The sequence below is a fragment of the Erinaceus europaeus genome, chromosome 10, assembly GCF_950295315.1.
Source record: "Erinaceus europaeus chromosome 10, mEriEur2.1, whole genome shotgun sequence".
NCBI lineage: Eukaryota > Metazoa > Chordata > Mammalia > Eulipotyphla > Erinaceidae > Erinaceus > Erinaceus europaeus.
Window position 1 is genome coordinate 57,249,475 of NC_080171.1, and position 22,990 is coordinate 57,272,464.

Consider the following 22,990-nt stretch of genomic DNA (forward strand, 5'->3'; position numbering starts at 1 on the left):
TAACACTTTGACTTTTGGTTTCTTTTCTAATCTTCTTGATATCATTTATCTTTAAGAATCCTAACTTTAATATTCCTGCATGAACTTCTCCTGAGAGTTAGTTATATTCACGATCATCGAAAAGGTAGAGAGGGGGCCAGAAGGTGGTGCACCTGGTTAAGCGCACACATTACAATGCACAAGACCCATGTTAAAGCCCCTGGACCCCACCCTCAGAGGGAAAGCTTTGAGAGTGGTGAAGCAGGGTTGCAGGTGTCTCTCTGTCTCTCTCCTACTCTATCTCCCCGTTCCTCTTGATTTCTGGCTGTCTCAATCCAATAAACAAGGTAATAATTTTTTTTTAAAACTCTACACTTACAAAAACATTAAAAAAAAGAAAAGAAAGGTAGAGAGTATTTCTTTTGGTTGGATTAGAGCTGAAAGCTGTTATTTTAAAGAAGCATCAGTAAAATGGGGGGAAGTTTTTTGGGTGATTGTAGCACGAGACTTGCATGTATGAAGCACTGGTTGAATTTATCACATGACCATAGTACATGTTTGCTCATTCTCTCTGTTACCAACAAAATAGACCAGTAAGTCATGTAAAAAGAAAAATATTTAAAAAAATGACTCAAAGAAGGAAAGCAGTGACAAAGGAGACAGTAAAATTACAGAAAGTTGATAAAAAGGGAAATGGATGTGCTAAGAAAATACTGGAGACAATAAAAAACCAATTGATCATATAAAGACACTTGCCAGAAAGTAATACTTTTTCTTTATTTTTAAATATTTATTTTGTTTGTTTCGGGGAGCAGGGAGGAGATGACAGAGTACCACTCCATTGCAGTAAGATAGAATCCGGCACTTCATACATAAGTCTAGAGCTCTGTCAGTTGAACTATATCCTTGATGGTTTAGCCATTCTTTATGGATATTAAATATTATACATTCAAGAAATGTATGTTTAAAAGATTGGTAAAGAATACTGAAGATCTTGGCAGACACAATATGGTGGCTGTTATTTGTATAACATTATATAATGATCTGAATTCCTATTATTGGTGGTGAGAGGTGAGTATGAGTAACATAAGGAAAATTGAAGGTTTATTTTTAGTGACCAGGTAGAAGCAATAATCTGTGAACCATGAATATTTGTTAATTTAATTCTTTTTTATTGATTGTTTAATGATATCTGGATAAAGGTTGGTAATAGATAGGATAGAAAAGGGAATTTTAGAGACAAACTTATTGTATTAATAAAATTTGAGAAATAGTAAATGTGAATTACAAATTAAGAAATGTGTAGAGATAAAACATCATGAAAATGTAGTGAAAATATCCCTAACAGTTCTTCTTATAAATGAAGCTAATGTTTTTGAAAACACTAGCTCTGTCTTTCTCTTTAATAAAGTGCACTATTAATTTTTAAAAGAAATTTGGCTGTCAGATAAATGATTTACCATACTGACTGGTGAAATTTTAATTGTGTAAATAAGAGGCATAGTAAGATACTGAAAATTGTTTCATTCCAAATTAGTGAACATTTCAAAAGCTATTTGGTTCAATCCAACTGAGACATGTTTTTAAAAATAGATAACATGCAATTTGAAATCTATAGCTTCTTTAGTTTTGGAGTTATTTCTTTTTTTATTGGTGGATAATGGCTTACAGTCTACAACAAAATACAGTAATGAAAATAAAATGCAGTTGTAAACATTTCTCAGTTTTCCACATAACAATTCAACCCCTTCTAGGCCCTCTGACATCATGTTCCAGGACCTAAACCCTCCCCTCCACTCCAGAGTCCTTTACTTTGGTGCAAAACACCAAAAACAGTCCAATTTCTGTTTTGTGTTTTCTTATTTTCAGCTATGTATTTATTTATTTATTTATTTATTATTTGTGATTTAATAATGATTGACAATACTGTGAGAAAAGAGGGGTATAATTCATACAATTGCCACCAGTAGCATGCCATATCCCATCCCCATCCATTGGAAGGTTCCCTGTTCTTGATCCCTCTGGGAGTATGGACCAAAAATCTCTAAGGGGTGCCGAAGGTCAGAGGTCTGGCTTCTGTAATTGCTTCTCAGGTGGACATGGGTGTTGATAGATAAATCCATACCCCCAGCCTGTCTCTGCCTTTCCCTAGTGGAGTGGGTCTCTGGGGAAGTGGGGTTCCAGGACACACTGGTCAGGTCCTGAGCACCAGAGAGTAATAATGATTAGGCTGGAGGGCTGAGACTATACACCACAAAAGTGTTTCATCAAAATTAGAATATAATTAATTATTAATTATAAATAAAAGAAGTAATTGTTTTGAGTATTATGTTGTTTCTGGACTTTGCACTCTATTACTGTTTCTAGGTGATTATTTCTTGTTCTTTTTACTTTTTAGGCTTTTAAATCTAGACTTTGTTTTCCTATATGTTATGTTTAACTTCTATTCGTGTCCACAGAACGTATTTAACTTAGACCACCTAATTCCACCTAATTTTAAAATCATTTTATGCTTTCCAGAAGGATATTTTTATCCTTTTAAAAAATGTTTTATTTATAAAAAGGAAACATTGACTAAATTATAGGATAATAGGGCTACAACTCCACACAATTCCCACCATCAGAACTCCATATCCCATCCCCTTCCATAATAGCTTTCCTATTCTTTAACCCTCTGGGAGTATGGACCCAACGTCATTGGGATGCAGAAGGTGGAAGGTCTGGCTTCTGTAATTGCTTCCCTGCTGAACATGGGCATTGACAGGTCGATCCATACTCCCAGCCAGTCTCTCTCTTTCCCTAGTGGGGAAGGGCTCTGGGGAAGTGGAACTCCAGGACACATTGGTGGGGTTGTCTGTCCAGGGAATTCTGGTTGGCATCATGCTAGCATCTGGAACCCTATCCAGAGAATCCTAGGTCACAAGCTGCTGTTTGTTAGAGCTCATGGTAGCCGCTGCTTCCAAGTCGTCATCTTGGCTCTGACCCCTTACTTTATTTTTTTTTAATCCTCTGATTCTTATGGGAATCATAATTAATCCAGGTACTCTCTCCTTCTGCACTCTTTTCTGAAAGATACTCATGTTTCTTAAGGATAATATATGTTGTTGAATTAGACTGACTATGACACATTTGCCTCTGAATGAGTGACATAATGACTCTTTAAAAATTATATCTACTTGATGTTCAGTGTAAAATCAGGAAGCTATTAGCACTGGGTGCATCATTAAAAACTTCTATATGTGTGTATTTATGGATTATAAGCATGCTGTCCTTAAATGTATGCATTTTGTTACGATATTAGTGAACATGAAAACATAAACTTGAATTATTATAATAATACAACAGAAGAAAATGATGTGGGAATATAAATACTTGACTTTCATCAGAATCCACGATCATTTACTAGAACTAATTTATTTCTAATGGTCCTTTCCAGCATATTAATTTGACATTGCTTTGGTCTTCCATATACAGATTGGAAATGATGAACCATTGCATCTTCAACAAATACAATTTCAGTTTTCTATATTGAGCAATAAAGTCCTAATATGAGCTAGGATGAATCACCCATCAATGGGAGATTTATGAAGGTATATTAGTGTTACTCTGACTGGGATCTTATTTAATGCAAAGATAATATTGAACACTGAACACACACACCTCTTCTATTTCCCAAGTTAACCTAGGAAGTTTATATAAACACAGAGTTGAACATAGCATGTTACATTGCTATATTTTTTCCACCAGGGTTTTATGTCTACATAATTTCACCATTCCTGGCAGTGACTTACATATATATGTGTAAAATATTCTTTTTAATTATCAAGTATACACTTCAATAGTAATTAATACTTACAGAAAATTATTTATTTCTGCTTAATATATTTTGTGATATGATTAATCAAACCAATATGCTGTTTATACCTTGTAGAAATTTATCCTGGGAGTTGGCACACTGGTTTAAGTGCATATAGTATGAAGCACAAGGACCCACACAAGGATCCCAGTTTGAACCCCTGGCTCCCCACCTTGGTGGGGGGGTCGCTTCACAAGTGGTGAATCAGATCTGCAGGTGTCTATCTCTCCCTCCCCTTCACCATTTTCCCCTCCCCTCTCAATTTCTCTCTATTCTAGCCATTAAAACAGAAAAAAAAAGAAAAGAATGGTAACCAGGAGTAGTGGATTCACAGAGCACGCATCTTGCCCCAGTTATAATCCTGGAGGTTAAAAAGTACAAAAAATAAATAAATAAAGGAAAGAAAATTATCCTAAAGTAAAGCATATAACTGTTTTATACTTTGATAGTATTTACTATCACTGAGTATCTTTCCTAGCACATCACAAATCACTTTTAGATACTTTTCATATTTCTAGCAGTGAAGTGAAAAAAATATTACATACATCGGAAAACTAAGGCTGAGTGAGGTTAAATAGTTCACAGTTGCTAATCAGTTGAGACTATGAATTTTTAAAACGATTTTACTTATTTCATTAATGAGAAAGATAGGAGGACAGAAAGAGAAAGAACCAGGCATCACTCTGTACATGTGCTTCCAAGGATTGAACTCAGGACCTCATGCTTGAGAGTCTAGTGCTGTATACACTGCGCCACACATGACAGTTGAGACTGAGTCTGACTCTGGAGCATCTGTTTCTGCCAGTACTTTATGCTCTCAATAAATATTTAGGACATCCACTGCAATTTAATTTTTAAATTAATACCCATGAATATAAAGTATAAAGATGTATTGTGCTTCATCTTTCTTAATAGACAGCTTTCGCTGGGATCTTGGAACAATTTAAAATATATATGATTATACAAAAACAGCATCGATGGCTATGGAGATTAAAAAAAAAAAAGCTATGCAAGATTCAGAGAGCACAGGAGATGCCAGAGAGATGTAACCAGAGCTGTGATTATAAAGAGATGTAAAATATAAGTCATCTTCTGATATTTAATGTTTCTGAGGGTTGGCATATGTTTTTGTAAAAATTAGTGTCAGAAGATAGCTTGTAATTCTCAAAATAAGTTCTTCTGCCATGGTTTTTAATGAAGGCAATTTCTTTTCCTTGGGGCATTTTGGAGAAATTCTTAGGATGACGTTCATTCTTTTGGTAGTTGGGACTGTAATTCAATACTACTATTGAATACTAGTATTGAATGGGTAGCTCCAGGAACATTAGGCGCCTGAGACTTAAGCTGTGTATTGTACTCTTTCCTTCACAACTTCTGAATGTTCCACACAAAATTAATGTAGAAGAAATACTTGATCATAATTCTTTGAAAATAAATATTTGCTTAATTTTAATAAGCTTTAACAGAGTGAAATTAAAATATTCTGTTTATAATTTTAACTGAAAATATCATTCACTATATAAATGCAGAGCAGTTTTAGATAGCTAGCCATACATGAGTGTTTGGAAATGTTGCCACAGTGAAACTTAAAGAGAGGTAGTATTTTATTTTGCTCTCTCCTTGGAGCTATTTATTATTTTAGAAAATTATGTCACTTCATGCAGTGCTGTTTATGATATTGTATACACCTCAGTCAATCTGTACTGATGACTGTCACTTTCCCAGAGAGTCTCACATCGGTACAGTCACAACACTAGTCAAATATATTGAAGTCAAAACATCAAAACATAATATGCTTTAATTTATTAGTTTATATTGCAATTATATTAAAGTTTTAAAAGTCATGACAGTAGGCAACTTGTATTAAATTTGAATTTCTCCTAAAAAGAATCTCATTTTAAGAGAACGAAAGTAATTTTAAATATGCCTTAGATAAATGGGCATCAATTTTGATAGGGCTGAGAACCACAACTTTAAGGTATGAAAATATGATACTTTAAAAGTAAAAAAGAATTTATTACTCAGCCTATATAGTGGATAATGAACTGAGACAAGGAGCAGAGACATGAAATAGATTGCTTCTGAAAAGTAGAGTTTGCACATATAGAAGTTTTGGAAATTGGAATAAGCTTTTCCTTTGGTGCTCTTAACTGAAGTAAATATAGGCTAATGGGATATTAATTAGCATATGGAGGAATTCTCAAATATTTAGAGCTGTGCAAAAATAGAACTGACACACATTTAAGCTATTTCAAATTAAGTTTGGTATTCACTTGATGTAGCTGGTATGCTTAGAAAAAAGCAGAGTCAACAAAAACTACTCAGCAGATACGCACATCACAATTATCAATGGAGCTTTTATAAATTAGAGACCATGAGTGCGGTGGCATGTATTAAATAGATAGCTTTAGAATTCAAATTCAGATTGAAAGCAAAGAAGTTAGATAATCTCTAGTATTTTCTCCAGTTCATGAAGTGTTTCCCACAGCTGTATAGAAAGTTACCTAAACCCAGAAATCCTGTTTTAGATATACACTAAGAGGGGCTGGAGGAATAGCTCACTTCAAAAGTGTGCTGTTTTGCCATGTGCTTGACACAGGTACAAAACCCATCTTCCATAGCATTGAAGGAAGTTTCAGTGCTTTGCTCTCTCTACCTCTCTCTCTCTCGCCATTTTTTCCCATTTTGTTATTGTTGTTGTAATTATTATTGCTGTTGGATAGGACAGGGGGAAATCGAGAGGAAGGGGAAGAAAGAGCTGCCTGCAGACCTGCATCACTGCCTGTGAGGCACCCCCAGCTCCGCAGGTCGTTGCTTCGCACCAAGTCTGCTTACCTGGTGTGCTAAAGCCCCCCACCGCCGCCCCCACAGCCAGACCTGGTTATTGCAACTATGGAGTACTCTAATCATCTTAAGAGGTATTTTTGATATTTTTTAAATTTATTTTTATTTAAGAAAGTATTAATTAACAAAACCATAGGGTAGGAGGGGTATAATTCCACACAATTCCCACCACCCATTCTCCATATCCCACCCCCTCCCCTGATAGCTTTCCCATTCTCTAGCCCTCTGGGAGCATGGACCCAGGGTCATTGTGGGTTGCAGAAGGTAGAAGGTCTGGCTTCTGTAATTGCTTCCCCGCTGAACATGGGCGTTGACTGGTCGGTCCATACTCCCAGTCTGCCTCTCTCTTTCCCTAGTAGGGTGGGTCTCTGGGGAAGCAGAGCTCCAGGACACATTGGTGGGGTCTTCAGTCCAGGGAAGCCTGACCGGCATCCTGATGACATCTGGAACCTGGTGACTGAAAAGAGAGTTAACATACGAAGCCAAACAAGTTGTTGAACAATCATGGACCCAAAGCTTGGAATAGTGAAGAGGAAGTGTTAGGGGGATACTCACTGCAAACTCTAGTGTACTTCTGCTTTCAGGTATATATTTTGCAGTATTTTACGGATACGTGTGAACATATGCTCTCTCTCACAGAAACTGGTGTATATCTAGGTTATGGGACTTTGTTAGAAAGTGAACCACCTGAGATGAAATTAGAGTATACTATGAAAGGAAAGGTCTCATCCGAGTAATGAAGCTGAAGGGTTATCATTCCACATGTGTAGTTTCTGGACACAGTCTGAAGTGAAGCATGTTGAGGTGGCAATTGTTGTGTTGGTTAGGTTGTGATCGGCAGATGCAATATTATTTGATATGGATTCGGAGAGGCATACGGGAAAGTGGGCCCTATCCAATGGTTCTAGGACTGGAGGAAGTAGAGGCTCTATAGTGGAGATGTGAGGTTCCTGCTGTCTATATTTAAATTAACTTAAGGAGTTGGGTGGTAGCGCACTTGGCGCGAAGCGCAAGGACCAGTGTAAGGATCCTGATTTGAGCCCCCCGGCTCCCCACCTGCAGGGGAGTCGCTTCACTGGTAGTGGAGCAGGTCTGCATGTGTCTCTCTTTCTCTCACCCTCTCTGTCTTCCCCTCCTCTCTTCACTTCTCTCTTTCCTATCCAACAATGACGACATCAACAGCAACAATTATAACTACAACAATAAAATAACAAAGGTGACACAAGGGGAAATAATAAAAAAGTTGTAAAAATTAAAAATTAGCTTAAATGATTATATGCCACATAATACTTTAAAATATATATATGTATATATACATATACATATATATATATATATTCTTAGAGAATTTACTGTAGTTTTCTATTTTAGATTATAAGTCAGAATTATCTGTTATGATCCACAATACGAAAGAGTGATGTTACATTATTTAGTCTTGCTCTTCAATTTCAGGTAATCTATAAACCAGTCTTTCTACTAACTGTAGCCATCCCTGCTAAGCTTAGTTCATAATAAAGCCACATTGTGTATTTCTACAATACAGGATTTCTGAGGCCTTTGTGTATTCATTATTAAGCACGGTATAGTCTGATTCTAGATTTTTTTTTTTTTTTGCCTCCAGGGTTATTGCTGGGGCTCGGTGCCTGCACCACGAATCCACTGCTCCTGGAGGCTATTCCCCCCCCCTTTTTTTTGCCCTTGTTGCTTAACATTGTTGTGGTTATTATTATTGTTGCTGTTGTTGCTGTCACTATTGGATAGGACAGAGAGAAATTGAGAGAGGTGGAGAAAACAGAGAGGAGGAGAGAAAGATAGACACATGCAGACTTGCTTCACTGCTTGAGAAGTGATCCCTCTGCAGGTGGGGGGCTGGGGGCTTGAACTCCAGTTCTTGTACTTCGTGCCATGTGCGCTTAACACTCTGCACTACCGCCCAATCCCCTGATTTCTAGATTTCTAATAGTAAACTATTTAAGGATTACAAGTGTGTGAAAATCAACTAAGTCACATTCACAATATATTTTGAATAATAATAATCTTTATTTGTGTGAAAATAGGAATTCAAGTCCTATTTCAGAGTTCCTTGTTCTTTCAAGTAATTCGGGGGATCTCCAGGACTTGGTACACATTTTTTAAAGTGAACCCAAGGCACTCCTCACCTCTGAATCCTTCCCCCAAATCTGTATTCCCTGTTGTTCAGTTTGGCTTGCTGTGTCTGATAATAAACATTGATTTCACATTGGAAATTCTACTGGGATTTGAAAAAAAGAGATTTTCAACTATCTCCTCTGGTAGCTTGGTTTCTTTGGATATATAATCTTTCTCTGAGATAGTATTCTGATTCCAAAGACTACCTGTAGATGTGAATGGGTCATTCATCTGAGAGACTCCTCAGATTTTCTATAAATCCAAGATTATATAAATTGAACGCTACTATTTTACCTCATGTAAGAGATAAATCCATCTCAGATCGGCCTTGATCCAGGATTTTTCTACTTTGTACCATGCACATGAGATAGCATTTATAAAGTAGGGGAAAACTCAATGAAAGGTTGGGACAACTGACTTTTAGACCAGACTTTGTGGCTGGTTGTATAATCTTAAATATTCCTTTTTTAAAATTTATTAAGTCTTAGCTTCTCCATCTAAAAATAAATTCAAAGGTATAGGGTAGGTTATCTGTGTTCTTCTAGATCTATAAGAGCATCATTTTGAGTGCAAGCTCAACAATGACACGGGGGGAAGCTTGTATTTCTTTTTCATTGTTCTTATCTCAAAGTAACACAGTATGGTGTGTATTTTTAGGACCTTTAATAGTGGAGAGATCAAAACTTTGAATTAAGTTTAGAGCATTTAGTTCAAGATCCAGTCCTGCTTCCATTAAGATTTATGACAACATATAAATCATTCATTTTTGTTTATACTTTTGAGAGAATTTTCTTATAGGTTCCTTACAACTATGAAGGGGAAAATTAAAGTATTGAATACATTATTTATCTGTTTATATGACAAGATAGCTCTGAGATTATTGTTTTCTCTATGGCCTCTTATGTTGTCAAAGGATAGCTCTAGAGGAGATCCGCTCAGGTATCAAATCTCTAGTATTTATTATCAATGTGAAATCTTCCACCAGTGGGAAAAGGTCAATTTTAAACTCTATGTGTGAATTATGTCTACTGAAAAAAGATTTTTAGTTTTGTCTTTGTTCTGGTTATTTTCCCCCATCTTTCTCTCTGCTGTATTCTGGGGGCTTGTGCTAAGCTCATGATGCTTGGCATGATTGATTCTGTTTCTAGTAGCTGGATGCTTTGCTGGGAGCCGTGGTTATGTCTTAGAAAATCACACTAATCAAACTTAAAGGCAGTGATATGCATTCTTAAATGAAAGTCTGACTCTTGGGGATTTCATCTAGGTCAGACCTTATAAATTAAATGATGATTATTTTTCCTTGTAAAGTCAGTAAAGAAAATTCATGAGTGGGCTTACATTGTGTTCACACTTCTACAACTCAGCCAACCTATGAGTCAAGCAGCATTTTATCCAGTTAAAGCTAATGTTTGGTGGTAGTTGGCAATCCATTTATTAAAGGATAAAGACAGGAAAACAAGGTAATTTGAGTTCAATTTCTGAGATCAGTGGAAAACTTTAGAAAAATGATCTTTAAATGTATGTTTCATAAAGTGTTGGAAAATGTGTACTTACTATGGTTTCTTTGGTTACAGAAAGTAAAGAACAATTTTTTCCGAAAGCCTCAGATCAAATGTAGTTTCAAAAATGACCAAATGATGTCATTTTTCACTTTAATTACTTATTCATATGATTACTGATTTTTTTTCTCAATTACCTACTCTATGTGACACACAGGGACTATATGGCATAGTAGGTAATTCATGGGTTCTGGAATTTGGCAAAACTCTGTGTGAGTTCTGTTTTGCCAGTATGTTTGAGCCTCTGTTAGGAGGACACGACCACCAATTGACCCTAGAACTGGGCCTAGGTAATCCAAGGCACACACTCTCCTACTGTTAGAGCCTCAAAATGGGTACTCTATTACTTTTCCTGTACTTGAAGTCACCTAAGGACACAGTCTTGAGAGAATATGGTATTGAGAGCATATGGGAAGTATAAGTAATTGAATCCCATCAAAACCTCTCACTGACATTTTAATATTACCCAAAGCAAACCTCAAATATATATTTTATGTGCTCAAATATATATTTCTGTGCTTATTAAAACTATTATCTACTGTTCTGTGCATAGTTTGAGTCTTCTATCTATTCTTTCCATCTACTTATAGAGGACAGTTTTAGATTTTTTTCACACAATTCCTGTTTGGGCTACTGCACTGATGAGACAAATCATAATAATTAAGAGAAAAATAACCTTTAAAACCTGAAAATATTTATGTATTTTAGATAGTAAGGGTTGGAGAAAACAATAAGTGGAAGCTGAGAATCATACATACAGGAAGATTAATAATATTATAAAAAGTATTTGATATATCTTTCATATTATTTGTACAGACTGCAGATAATTTTGAGTGCTCTTTTTTCTTAATTTTTTAAAATTTTATTTTCACTTTTTTGCCCTTGTAATTTTATTGTTGTTGAAGTTATTATTGTTGTTGATATTGATGTCGTCATTGTAGGATAGGACAGAGAAAAATGGAGAGAGGAGGGGAAGACAGAGAAGGGGAGAGAAAGATAGACACCTGCAGACCTGCTTAACCGCTTGTGAAGTGACTCCCTTGCAGGTAGGGAGCCGGGGGCTCAAACCAGGATCCTTATGCCGGTCCTTGCGCTTTGTGCCACCTGCGCTTAACCCACTGTGCTACCGCCTGAACCCTTTCTTTTCATATTATTATGTAGCAACCTAGGGTTTTATCCAGTAATTGTAGGTGTTTCATTTATTTGTAGTGAATGACAATTAGTAAAATAGGAAATAGGAAGTCAATGATGATATAGAAAATATGTTGAAGGTGCGTTAGACAGAGATACTGAATTAGATGGGAAGTTGGTCTAGGTTGGTACATATGGGGGGAAGATTAGACTAATGGGGAAAAATATCAGTGATGAGTGACAGTCACCACTTACATGTGAAATTTGTGTGGTTTATTGAGGGAGGAAATGCCACCAAAGTCAAAAAGACTCTCAAACTCATCCATAGAAAAGTATATTTGGTTAGAGCACTGATAGATACTCAATATTGGAAAATATTCTTGGGAAGGGAACCTGTTCTTGTCTTTACTTGTCCTTCTAGGGGAGCCAGGAGTACAGGCATTTGGTTTACATTATAAGACAAAGAGGCACTATGTTCAGGAAAGTTGAGTTACTTAGTTGTATACTTTCCCCACTGTTAAGGGCAAACCCAACAGAACAAGAATGTTGGCAAGGAGAGAGAGGGTGTCATATGGTCTTGTCCAGCAAAAAGAAGAATTGTCTGTACTCATTGTGAATATTTTTACATTGAAGTTGTTATGTGGTCATTGACTGATTGCAATTACTGATATTAGGAGTTTTAGGTTTATTTTATCTTAGTAATTTTGTCAATGATTATATAAAGCTGTATCTCTTATTAAGGACTATAATTTATGGGGCAATATTAGTATGACTATCCTGTCTAGTATAGAAATTGCTGTTTCCTGGCAATGCCCAAGTTCAGCAGAGAGGCAATTACAGAAGCCAGAACTCCCACCTTCTGCACACCAAAAAGAGTTTTGGTCCATGCTTCCAGTGGGGCAAATGATAGAGGAAGTTAACCAGAGGGCCCAGGACCCCCGTTCCCCCAGGACCCACAGGATTTGTCAGCAAGAATCTTATTTTTATACCAGAAATGAAAAGGAAGTGTATCTGGGAAGCACCAGAGGAATTTGGGCACCGTGTCTTTTATCTGAATAGTCCTTAGGAATGTATAATATGAGGAATGAGAAGATAAGCTGCACAGTGAGAAGAAATATACAAGGAGGATAATAATTATATATATATATATATATATATATATTCTCATCTATATTAAGATAAAAATAATGAACAAACTGATGTCTGCTACCTAGAGTATGGATTTCCCTAAGACTGGAGGTGAGACCACACTAATACCTGAATTTTCTGTCTATGTCTTTTAGGCTTTGCTTTCTTGAAATAGCCTATTTTCTCAGTAGCAGCTGCACTGAAATGGGATGAAGAAGCCCTAAAGTGTGCATTATGTGGTAATGGAACCCCTTTAACATTTAGATTCACCCTTAGCTCTAGAAGGTTCACTGCAGGTGGAAGTCCAAGGAAATTAGTTATATTTCTACATTTCTACCTAACAGACTCAGGACAATCTTGGAAATAATTTGTTTCTCTTGGCTAACTCAAGCTAAGCAAAACCCAAATTTCTACTGTCAGACACATTTTTCTCTTCATTATAAGTACTTGTATGAAAAGTTAATTTGTGTGGGTTTAATTTATTTACATATATTTACATTTGACTCATTAAAATGTTCCTTCCAAGTCTTGTTTGCAACTGAGCATGTTAAGTCCTTTCTGAAAGGGAAAATATTCCCTTTGCCAGATGAAAATAAATTTAGAAGCCCCAAAGTGTGTGTTGTAATTTAACTAGCTTCTAAATATGAGAAAATATTTTATACTGTCAACTAGCATACAGTCAACAAATAGAAGCAGAGTTCCAAAATGACTAATCACAGACCGCCCTCTAGTCTGCACCTTGTCTTTACCCTCACCAAAGCTTCATGAAGTTAAGCAGACTTAAAGCGAAAATACACTTAGCATTACAAAAATGTGCATACAAGAAAAAATATAAAGTGGACATCAATGCTAGTTTTATATTTAAGAAAATCCGTTCAATTGTCAAATACTTATTAAATGCCTACTTTGTAGAGGACATGGTTTTTGATGTAAAGCATTTGAAATTGATAGAAAGCAAGCATGCTCTTTGCTCTCAAACTTTTGACTAAAATTTCAAAAATTTCAAAGTTACCTTTTATCACTCTGATACAAAATTATTACCATAAACTTTCCTGTATTTTTAGTCTATCATCAAACAGTTACAATTGCCATGTGTTGAACACTTATTCATCCATATGTTGTTTGTTTAGTGCATTATATGCATTGAAATATTTAAAAATTATGTGGTCACTATTTTTTTTCTATAGTCTTTTCTTTATTGGGGAGATAATGGTTTACAGTATAGTATTTACATATAGGCTCTCATCAACCTCTCATCTCCCCTTGATTGGTGTCTAGGAGATACAATAGAACCCCTATGTCCCTTCTCCCTGTCTCTATCTCCATAAATTTCTGCTTTCTTACAATATGCCACACCCAGTCCAAGTTTCACCATATATGTTCTTAGTTCTTAAGATTCATCTATAAGTGAGATCATTCTGTATAGGTATTTTTCTTTCTGGCTTGTCTCAGTCAACATGATTCATTTGGCCATATAATTGCAAAGATGACTTCATCATTTTTAACAACTGCATATTACTTCATTGTGCACATGCACTACACCTTTCTTACCCTTTCCTCTGCCATTGGGCATCTGGGTTACTTCCAAGTTTGGGCTACAACAAAGCTGCTATCTTTTTGGATAGGTGCTTTTGTTTCCCTGAGTAAATCCCTAGGAGATGTATTGCTGAATCATAAAGTGGGTTCATTTCTAGAGTTCTAATGAATCTCCAGACTATTTTTCATAGAGGTTGGGCCAGTTACATTCCTACCAACAATGTAAGAGTGCCTTCCCTCTCCCCAGCCTCTCCAACAGTTGGCATTTCTGTCTTTTCTAATGTGTGATATTCCCACAGGTGTAAAGTGGTATCTCATTGTTATTTTTTTTATTTGCATGTCCCTGATGATCAGTGATCATCAGTAATTATTTTCACGTGTCTGTTGGCCCTTTGGATCTCTTCTTGAAGAAGATTCTGTGCATATCACCCCCTGTACCTCCATTTTTCATTGGGGTTGTTTGTCTTTTTATTGTTGATTTTGATAAGTTCATTGTATATTTTGGGTATCAGTTCTTTGTCTAATGTATGATACATAAAGATTTTCTTCCATTCTGTGGTGGAGGTCTCTTTGTTATGGTGTGACTACCATCTGTGTTAGATGTGATTATGCCCATTTTAAAGATAAAAGAGGCTGAAGAATTTATTTACACTCCAAGGATTGTGGAACTTAAAACCTTAAGTCATTAGCATCATTGTCTTTCAATAATTGAATGAATTATCCTATACTTACAATTGGCACCTAAATGATAAATTTACATTGTAGAGAGTAATTTTTCATATCTTGTCTAGGAGACATATCTTTCATAAGAAAAAAAGTAAAATCCTAATGGAGCTGGTAAGATAGTTTACTTGAAGTGTGTGTTTACTTTGTCAAATACATAATTTATGTTCAATCCCCACTGCACCAAGGGATGCTTCAGGGCTATGGTGCCTATCTTTCTGTCTGTCTGTCTCTGTCAGTTTATCTATCTGAAAAAATCAATTGAAATGGTGAAACCCCAGTAGTGACCAAAATATTTTTTAAAAGGAGAGTCCCAATGAAACATACAAGAGAAATTACTTGGTTATAAAACAGAGGATAGATAGATAGATAGATAGATAGATAGATAGATAGATATCCGGTATCTGGCAGGAGAGGTGAAGTTTAACTGCTAAACACCCCCCCCCCAGTATTTTAGTGAATAATCTGGTGATACTGGATAATTTCAGATTATATGCAAAGAAATTTTAACTGGCATAAATTGTCTTTTTAGTCTTGTTACTTGATTATGGCCAGGTAATAGATGAAAACATTGAAATAACATTGCTTCTATTAAATCTACATATAAGTCACCTGATTAGTTCACTGAAGGGTAAACATTATAATCTAAAAAAATTTGTCCTATTAAATTTACTGTCTGCCTTTAGTCTTAAACTTATTTTAGCTGAGAAGCTGAATTTTAGCCACATATGAATGAAGAATGATTTAGACTTCAGAAGTAGATCTCCAAATATAGAATTTGAAATAGTCTGTAGGGAATGAGAAGAAACTGTCACCTTTCCTAGGATGAAAGCAATACTGTTAGGTGACATTGTTTTCAAGAGACTCAGATAGTTTCACTGCCCCAAAGGGTTTAGTCTTTGTAGTTTCATCTATTTCCTTCTCTGTAATGATATTTATTGAAATAAATGCATGATCATAAGTCGAAGGAATATCTGTAGTCCAAGGTTATGTTGATCTTACTTTGATCTCACTGAAGTTTGCCATTATATTTTAAATTTTGCTGCATTGTACTATAAAAGGAAAAATTATGACATATTAGTCTAAGTCTATGTCTACTCCAAAGGGATTATCCTAGCATTGTTACTTAGAATAAAGGTTTTTGTTAGCTTGTTTGTTTATAATAAGACAAACAAGGGCCAAAGGAAAGGTTAATGGGTAGGGTATGTAGCTTGCCATATGTGTTGCCAATGTCCTCACATGTGACAGTGGTAGTATGGGGAAAGTGTGGCTTCAGTGCTGTGGTGTCTACCCTTTCTATATATAGGAGGTTAAAAAAAATGAAAAAAAGTAGCCCATAAATGTGAAATCAGGCAAGTAAGTACAAGACCCACATAGACACATACACACACACACACACACACACACACACACACACGGTTATATATGAAATAAAGCAAACTGACTAATGTTTGAATTAATCATTTACTAATGATGCTACTGTTTGTCATTTAATGTAATTTATTCTTCTCTTCCTTCTCTATTCTCCTCCTCTTCCTCCTCTACCTTCTCCTCTTCTCTTCCTCTTCCTCCTTCTTCTCCTCCTCTCGTCAGAATAATGCCTTGCTTTAGTTTATGGTAAAAGTGGAAATTAAACCTAGCACTTTTGGTTCCTCAGGCATAAAAGCTTTTTTTTCATTATCATTTTGCTAACTCCTCTGGTTTATGTCTTATCTTTTTAATAAAAAATGTCCACAAGAAAAAATTGAGAAAATATAAATTTTGGTAAAAATATGGTGGAATTTCTTTCTTAAAATATTCATTTACATATTGATTTATTGGTTGTGAGACAAGAGGAGATGAGGGAAGTAAAACATTGTTCAATTCTGGCATACAGAGGTGTTGGGAGTTAGCCTGAGATCTCTATGTCTTCAAGCCTTCAATATGGTGATCTAACAACAGACTGAGAAACCTCTCAGCCCTTAAAGTGGAATTTCATTTTATTTTATTTTATTTTATGTATTTATTATTGAGGAGTATAGGAGAAGAGAGAGAGAGAGAAAGAACAAGATATCACTCTGCTACATGTGCTGATAGGGATTGAACTCAGGACCTCATATTTGAGAGTCCAGTGCTTTATCCACTGTATCATCTCCTGGATCACAGAGTTGAATTTCTTAATAAATTAGTAACTTTCGTTAATCTTAACCAATCACACAATATTCCAGAAGAACAAGAATGAATATATTTACACAATTACTGCAAAATATTTAAAAACAAATAATAATATGGAAAATCCTTTTATTTTTATTTACTTTTATTTATTCTTTTATTAGTGATTTAAAATTTGTTCATGATATGGGAAGATAATAGTGGCATAATTTTATATGGTTCCCACTACCAGAGTCTTGTGACCCCATTTCCCCCATTGGAAACTACAGAAGTTCTTCCAAGGTTGTTGATATGGGCTGATTCTAAAACTACTTATCTATACCTGTACCTATACCTAATCTATATCCTCCTATTCTTCTTTTTTATATATTTTTTAAATTTCTTATTGGATATAGACAAAGAGAAAAATAGAAGGGAGGAGGCAACTGAGAGGGAAAGAGACAGAGAGACACGTGTAGCCCTCCCCCCTGCAGGTGGGGACCAGGGGCTCGAACCTGAGTCCTTGAACATTGTAATGTGTGTGCTTAACTATGTGTGCCACCACCTGGCCCCTATACCTGCTTTAGTCCAAGGGTCTTGCCTTAACTTCCTTTTAAGTCCACCCTACAGCTATTACTACTTTCAAGTGATTTTCCTTTCTTCCTCTTTTCTCTCAGAAACACAGAGACACTGTATTGATTCCTCCAGTGTCTTCCAGATTTGCTTCCCTTTCCTTGCTGGTATAAAAAAAAGATTGCTTTGAGTCTTGGTGGAATGGGGCTACAGAGCCCTCTGGTTAACTTCCTCTATCATTTGCCCCTCTAGGAGTATGGACAAAATGTTTTTCACAGTGCAGAAGATGGGAGTTCTGGATTCTGTAATGGCTTCTTCATTGGGCAAGGGCATTGACAGGAAACAACTATTTCTATACTAGTCAGGATAGTCATACTAATATTGTGCTAATAACCAATTATCAATCTTAATGGCTTAAATAAATAAGATGAATAAATAAAAATTGTGGGTTTTATTTTTCCTACAAGGATGATCACTAAATCTCAGTGCCTACACAGCTCCAGCATTCCCATGACCATTTTTTAAAAATTTTCTACAGAGGGTGAGAGACAAAGACATAGAAAGAGAATGGAAAAGACAGAGAACAGGAGGGATGTTTGCAGCAGTGCTCCATTGCTCATGAAACTGCCCCCTTACCTCCCCCCTACCACATAACACATAGGCAAAAGTTAATCTTTTGATCACATTACCCTTTCTACTATGGGAAAGTTAGAGGCTGTCATTGCAGTTATTCAAGGATGTAGACTGATAGAGTAATTATTCTTTTGAAATTTGTTGGGGGGCGGGGTGGAAGAGCTCTGGAAGGTCTTACACTAATGATTAAATTCTTTAATAGTAGCATGAGTTAACTTCCACTCAAAACTCATTAGTGAAAATGCATTATCTTCGTTTCTTCCCCTTACATAGAAGACACACACTGAAGCATCACAATAAATACTTCCATTCAGAGAAAGAAAGATTTGCGAAGTGACTTTTATTACCCCTATGAATGTATACAATTCACTGATCAAACAGTTTAATAGAGCCTATCCTGAAGATGTAGGCTCTTGCTTAATTAGACATTTAATCTGATTTCTAGAGTTTGCCAGTTTTATGTTATTTGTTATTCTTGGTTCCATGCTTTTGGGGGTTCCTTTTTTTTTTTAATCCTCTTTGGTCATATTTAAAAGAGAAAGAGAATATACAGCTCTCTCAGCCTCCTTCCTTCCCGTAGAAGATTAAAGGTCCATTCATCACTTCAGATTTTAAGCAACCATTGTATCTTTTAGTCCAAATTGACTCTATTTTTACTGGTTTCTCTAGCTCAGAAATGTATTCGTACTTTCTCTCAGTGAATCTTGTAAAGCCTGTAGCCAAATCCACTGTTTTCGTTGTGCTATCTGTTCACTTTTTTTTTTTCCTCAGCCGAATTACAGGTGTCTTGAGCCTATTAGTTTTGGTGGGAGAAACATGTATTTGACATATTTTTTTTAGGCGTTTTATAAAACTACTGGACTACTGTCAACACTGTCTCAGTTCATTCAACTTGTTAATTCACTTAGACTTATAACAAACATCTGTGGGGTCAGACAGCAATGTACCTGATTCAGTGCACATGTTACTATGGTTAAGCCCCAGCTTCCCCCCTGCATGGGGGCATTTCACAAATGGTGTAGCATTTGTGAAAAGGCTGCAGATTTCTTTCTGTTTCTCTCCCTCCCCGCCTCAACTTCTCTCTGTCCTATCAAATTAAATAAAGAAAAAAAATATATGGCCACTGGAAGCAGTGGATTTGCCATGTAGGCACTCAACCCTGGCTAACCCCTGTGGCAAAAAGAAAGAAAGAAAGAACCTGTTTGTGATAACTCAGCTTTTGACTTGGATTCTGTTTTCAGACTACAATTTGATTTGTCTGGGTCATGGAATAAATTATATAAATGTTTCATTTACTGATTTTTCCCCAGTTTCTTTTTTCGACACAATACAGCCCTAAAATTTGCATCTTTTCTGACCTTTTCCATTCCTGTTTGTAAATTAAATTCTCCGTCACAAGCACTGTTGATCTCTGTGCTTAATGAAGAAGATGAGAGATGAGGTTCTTTATGGCCACCAATAATTGAACTGTTGTCCTCAAAGGGTATCCATTCAATGGACAGAGTGGAGAATCATTTAATTAGAACTTGGGAAATAGCTCACCTAATCATGTATACACTTTACCATTTGGGAGGACCTCGGTTCAGACCCCTCCCTGACCATCATAGGGAAGCACCATTCAAAGGGGAAGTTTTACATGTGGTGGATGGAGCAGTGCTGTGATGTCTCTCCTTCTCTATGTCTCTCAACCTCTATCTTAGAAAATAAATAAATAGATAGATAGATAGATAGATAGATAGATAGATAGATAGATAAATGAGAGTCCACTGGTTTTAGTGGAACTGTTCAGTTGTAACAGAGCTCTGACGATAACCTTGGTGGGGGAAAAAGTCCAATTATCTAGAGGGACAATTTCACCATGTTATCTAAAGTGTACTAAAGTGAAAGAAGTACTCTGACAACATTCACCGGTTCTTCTCTTCTGTCACCTTCAATCTCTCAGCAGGGCTGTTAGATTTCAAATTTGAAAGATATCCAGAATTTGACTATTATCACATCTGTCGTTACCATACAGACCCTGTATTGTTTCAATAGCCTTCTGACTTTGTAATTGAAGTACTGTTATATAATTTTCTTGGCAAAGAAAAAAATCCCTTTAACTTAATTAGATCAATTTGAGTGTTCCTTAGATTCTAGGCATTATTCTAGGTACTGGGAGATACTGATGTTAGAGAAAGGAGTGAAGGTAAAAAGAAAAAAACTAACTGCTGAGATTCTATAATTATGCAAAACTATATGGCTTGTAAAAGGAAACACACAAAGAAATATTTGGAGTCATTAGGTAGGTAATATTGTGAATTTATTTCAGATTTTTAAGAGGCTTTATTACTTTCTCCTTTTTTTTATTAAATAGATAAGAACTCAAGCCTCAAAGATAAAGCTAGCATGAAGTATTTGGATTTTGCTGTGAGCTGTGCTGGCATGATGGGAAGAGGCTGTGGGGAAGAAGAAAGAAAGGCCAGTGAGGTAAACTGAGTTGGGAGAAATGATAGGACTCAAAGCTTTGGTATAAAAAGTACTAACAGAAAGATAAGGGGTGAGGACAGATTTGTCACATACTCAAGACAGTAGTCAAGTAAATTGAATGTGATAGAAAGGATATGCTCAGAGGAGATTCAGGTATTTATTCATCTTTACAGGGTGTTGGTTGCTATTCCTTATTATCATAATTGAGCACTAAGGGTATAGCTAGACATTTTACTGTTATAAGGTAAAGGTGGGTTAGGTAAGGAACTAACAAGCATTTAAAAACTTGAACTGAATTCAGTAGAATTCTACTGTGAATGAGTTATTTAAGCCTAGTAATCTCATAGAATTTAAGTGAAAGACTTGTAGTCCCCTCTGTCTTGTGTTTTTCAGTAATGACTGTCTAGGTCAGCATTAAAGACACATAGGGCTAACTCTTCTATTTGAAACAACATATTGAAATTTGAGAAGGCAGTGACTGACACAGTGACTTGTCCCATGTTATATAGAGAGTTGGTAAAATCAAAGGAGCAAAAATGGTGATTTTTCTGACTATATTTTTTTCTTGGCCACTTTTCTTTCACACTTTACTTTCAAAAGATATTTAAAAGAAGCAGAGCTAAGACAAAGAAGGCAAATGAGAAGGGATTCCTTTGCTTAACTCTTTTGTGGTATTCTCAAATATATTAAATATGAGGGAACTGAAGCCCCACAGATTGTAATGTTTTGCTCTGGGCAGGTCACATCACAGAGATGATGACTTGCTAAAACACTGATGGAGCCTGTATCTCTCTTTCCTGCCAAGACAGCACAGCCACCTACTGTGCTGCCTCTCCCAATTTTAATTAAATGTACATATGTTCTTGTTTTGCATTTGTCCTTTTTCTGTCTGAACTCATCATCTCCATGTTTTAACCCTAATTATTACTCTGAAATGTCCTTAGGTTGGGGGAGTTTGAAAACATTCTATTATAGGCTTTGGATTCAAACATATCTATGTTTGATTTTAAAGTCACTGGGCAAAAAAAATATTTAAAATTTCTTTTGTATTTTTCACAAGTAGACATAATGATGTTGCTAGGTACTCAGAAGTATTCCATAGAGTTTAAGCCTCAACTGTTGTGGGCAGTTGTGCTAGGTAACACATAAGTTTTCTTTCCCACATTTCATTACATTCGCAGAAAAGCACGTTATTCATTTTTGATAGGAAAAGGAACACTTGTCTGAAAAAGTCAGGTTCTTGTGATTTTTTTTCTTGTTATGGTTAGGGCTATGGATTTAGATTTCCATCTATTTATCAAGTCAAAAGAAATTTCATAATTTATATTCCTGCAGTAAAGAGACTGGGGCAGGACAGCAAGTGTCAAGAAGGAAACTGCAATTCATTAGTTACTATGACTAGACGTGAATCTAGAGGGGGAGAGGTGGAAAGACCATATGTTTATGTGCCCAGATCAGATAACCAGATAATACTTTCATCTTCTCAATTTCATATGTTAGCCACAATATGATTTATATATTGCAAACAATGCAGAATTTATAGGATATGGAAGTGCCAAACCTCAGCAACCATCAACTCCATGAGTTTGCTTGATAAAAAAGATTGACAGATTTTTAAAAAAATTTGTTATTATCTTTTTTTATAGAAACAGCCAGAAATCAAGAGAGAACAAGGTGATAGAGAAGGAGAGAGGCAGAGAGACACCTGTAACACTACTTCACCACTTGCAAAGCTATCCCCCTACAGGTGGGAACCAGGGACTTGAACCCAGGTCCTTGTGCACTGTAATGCATGTGCTCAACCAGGTGTGTCACCACTGGCCCCAAATTGACAGATTTTATGTAAGGTATATAGCACAAAACTTGGTACATAATTCAAAGAGTTTAATGTTATATAATATAATGTATAACATATATATTTCTTGTCCATCATTTATTTTAATATAATTTCTCTATTAGTGTTACTATTGTTTCATTTTTCAGAAATTACAAAGAGAAGACAGAAAAGAATACTTTTAAACATTGATTGATATACCACCTTTTATGCCAATTTCTATTTATACATTATCAGCATCTGATTTTTCCCTCTGTCAGATAAGTCTGCTGGTCATAGCTGACTGTTTCTGAGTAAGAATAAACTGGTAAGCTGAAACCAGCTGGTGTTATTTTTAAGTTGTATCTAACCATGCTTTATAACTTGAAATTGTATTAAACACTTGGGCTAAAAATTAGTGAAACCAGCTCAAACTAGCTTGAGTCCCGCTTTGAAAAACTGGAATTATTT